Consider the following 3,888-nt stretch of genomic DNA (forward strand, 5'->3'; position numbering starts at 1 on the left):
AAACTAGGGTTGAAAATAACCTCTTAATTTTAAAATTTAAATTGGAAATTATGATGTTGAAATCCCAACTTTTTTTTTGACCTTAGATTGACCTAGAATCAATATAATTTCACAAATCTCTAGATTTAAACAGTAAAATACCACCAAAACAAGCTCCCAAAATTTAGGGAGAAAAAGTCGAGACCAAGAGGCTGCCTCTTGGTTTGACCAAATTTTTGCCAAATTTTCGGGGAAGCAAGATATTGTGATTCTAAAGCGAATTCTAGAAGGTTGTGGAAATCCAAGATGTCTAGATATCCAAAATCAGGCCTCGAAGGTCAAAATGGGACCTAATTAGGGTATTTAATGACATGATTAATTGAAAGAATAAAATAAAAAGGGGCACACTTAGGGTTAAGGGCCCACTTTTATGATGTGGAGGGGGGTAAAAGAAGACTTCAGATTTAATTAAATTAATTTGTTAAATGCTTAAAGGGAAATTGAAAAATTGGAAAATGCACAAGATTAACTTAAATTTAAAAATTAGGGTTTGTTGCATTAACCCCTAGTTTTCGAATGAGTTTGATTGAATGATGATGTTTGAGTGTTTTATAGTACTGTAAATATTTCATCATATTTCATTTGTGACTTTTATTTATGGTTTATTAATTATCTCCTCGAGATATTATATTTATATTTTATGTATGTATATGTGTGCATGAATATATTATGTGTATGAATAATATGGTTACAATATGATAATTAATCTAATATTGTTTTATTGAATTAATATGATTTATAATAAATAATATTTATATATTGTTAGTGTGCATATAATTATATTTATATTTTGGTTTATTATATATTTTGGAGTGACTATTTTATAGGGGAATTATCCCACTTTTTCATATTTAAATCTTTTCGCAGGAAACCTTAGTTGAGTTTATATATGTATTTTAAGTTTATATTCTTATGTTTTGTTATATTTGATGGGAGTTTATTATTGTTTTATGATTTTAATTATTACCTTTTAGTTAGGAATTGGTTTCACATTCTCGTGAATGGCTTTTGAGAGGTGGTTTTTGAAGAGTCTTTTGGATTGCATATTTGAAGAGGTTTTTAGGGAAAAATTTTGGGGAAGATTTTTGAGGCTTCATTCATACAATTTTTATGAATGGTTTTATGCTGGAAATAACTTGTTTTTCTATGTATGGAGGCAAGGAAATTTGGGATTGATTGCTGAAAAATTTGGAGGAAGTTTGAGGGAGTCTTTGTGAGGGCATTCTTGGATTCATTATAGGCAAGTTTTTATAGAATTTTGAGAGGAGAGTGGGGAGGATTTTGAAGAGATTTTTGGAGGGCTTTTGCGGGAGGGTGTGTGGATTTTTTTGTTGGTGTTTTTCTGGTCTAGAGATTATTTTGTATTGGTTAGTTGCTTGGCCATCAGGGTTGGGAATTTTTGCATTAGTTTATTCACCTTCTTGCCTTCATTTATGTGACATTTTGCCAAGATCTAGAGGCAATGGAAAGCACAAATAAGAGAGAAGAAAATAGATGATAGGAATAAACTGTATTCTATCAAGATGCAAAATGTGATCAACTGAATCATCAATCGTTACATACAATAAGTATGAGCCTGCATATATAGGCAAGGCAATATGGATATGTGAGCACACAAACATGACATGTGGCTCAATAAGAAACAAGGGTAGGTAGGAAATAGGTGTGGTAGGTAGGAGAAATAATAAAATATTCCACATGAGGTGGATCACCCACCGAAGGTGGAATTATCACTCCACAATAAGTGGATATGATATAGTACTAACAAGATCACACCATAAAAGGTGCAAATTCTCCTACACGCACTATCCCAATGTGGCACAAACACCCAAGTGTCTCATACCCAAACTACTATGAATTGCATTTCCTAAGTAAGGTGTAATAATATCCATGATGAATAATTATTTATACCAACACCTCCCCTTAAGTGCAACTTAGGGGAATGCACTTAAGTCTACAATGCAACTAAGCAATGCAAGATGGGTCTCGGCTACAAGGCCATGTTAGGTACCCGTGTACAAATGCATGCAAACCAATGCAATGAAATCTCTCACATAGCGGGGAAAGAGAGAAAAACCCAATGGGAAAAAACCCTCCCCCAAAAGAGAGATGAAATATATACAAGAGAACTCTCATAGAATAATGCGAGGAACAAAACCCCATGTGAGGAAAAAGTCCCCCCCATATGAGAGAAGAAGAGAAGCTAGGAAGCCCCTCCTCAATGTAGAATTTGCACCAATGATAGAAGCTCGATGATTAATTAAGAAACTGCTCCACGAACGTTGAACAACATTCCTCCCCTTAGGAAGAAACAAAACCAAAGGTGTATCCATGAAGTCTCCCCGATCATGAAGGGAATATGTATGAAAAAAACTCATGATAAATGGAATCTCTGAAAAACTTCTCAAGTGTCCCCATGTCGATGTTGAAAGATACCCCCTCCAAAGGTGGTAAATGGCCCCACATTGCTGAAAAAGGCACTCCAAGATCTAGTGGAGATGAAAGTAGAACATGTCCCAAAGACTCACATGTCTCCTCTAAACATAAAGAGACCTCCTCCAACTGATGTACATAAGTATCCACAATCATGTCAACCTTGAAAGAATGATCATGTAGAGAATGAACAAGAGGGTCAGAGTGTTCCCTCGCAACAATTGAAGAAGGATCATCTTCATCAAAGAGAAGATGAATATCATCAATGATGCCTCCCAAATCTGCAATGTAGGACTCCACAAACAAACCTGCAATGTTTGTCAAGTACTCATCCCATGAAACTAAAGCTGGAAGACATGGAATATCCTGCTGCACTAAATCACAATGGCAAAACCGTTGCACTATCTGCATCATTGGGTGCAATAAGTGATGTGATATCAATAGGAGGAGATGAAACATAAGGCTCAAGAACAGGGTCACATGTGAGAATCCCCATGTTCAAGTACCCAAAGTTCTCAAAATCTGAACCATCACAAGAAGTGTGATCATCATGTGAAGAATCATCATATGTGAAATCATTATCATCAACAAAACCTGAAAAGGAGTATAACCGAGATGCATGATCAACCACCCCAATCGCAATGATAGCTCTAGTCTCCAAGTCTCTAATGAAAACTAACTCAGGTGTGAACTCCACAATTCTCTTAGTTGCACCATGTGTGATTTGATAGATGGAAAGGAGATTGTTTGTCAAAAGGGGTACATACAATACATAATTGAAGGAGTTATCCCCAATGGCAATATATCCTTTCCCAATCACATCCATGTATGTATGATTGCCCATCAAAATCTGTGGCATGGTGCAAGGCACAAATGTAGAAAACATAGACTGCGAAGATGCCATATGATGAGAAGCCCCTAAATCTAGAAGCCATCTCTCTAAATCATGACTTGTAGTAGCACAAAGAGATTTTTCTTTTCTTGTCCCAAAAGAGTGGGTCTTCCCACTTGTAGAAGCCATGAATGCTTGCCCTTTTCCTTTTGAATGTGAGGAAGTGGAAGTTGATGAACCATCCTTCTTGTAGACATTAGGCAAATCAATGTTGTACTTTTTGAGGATGTGTGTGAGCTCATCAATCTTCTTAGAATGGCAACGACGCTCCTCATGAACAAACTTTTTACAATAGGCACAAGTAGGTCTCTCCCTCTTTTGTGAATTGTCCCTCTTGGAAGAGGATGAATCTCCTTGTTGTGGAGAAGGTGATGCTTTGTCCTTAGGCTTTGATTGCTATTTCTTCTTGTTTGAGTTGTCCTTTCCTTGATTTCCTTTGTTCCCTTGATTTGCCAATAATGCTTAAGACTTAGAAGTCTTAAGAATGTCCATGCTTATCAACTTAGTTTGTTCCATCATCAACA

The sequence above is a fragment of the Cryptomeria japonica genome, chromosome 8 (genome assembly GCF_030272615.1).
Source record: "Cryptomeria japonica chromosome 8, Sugi_1.0, whole genome shotgun sequence".
Lineage (NCBI taxonomy): Eukaryota > Viridiplantae > Streptophyta > Pinopsida > Cupressales > Cupressaceae > Cryptomeria > Cryptomeria japonica.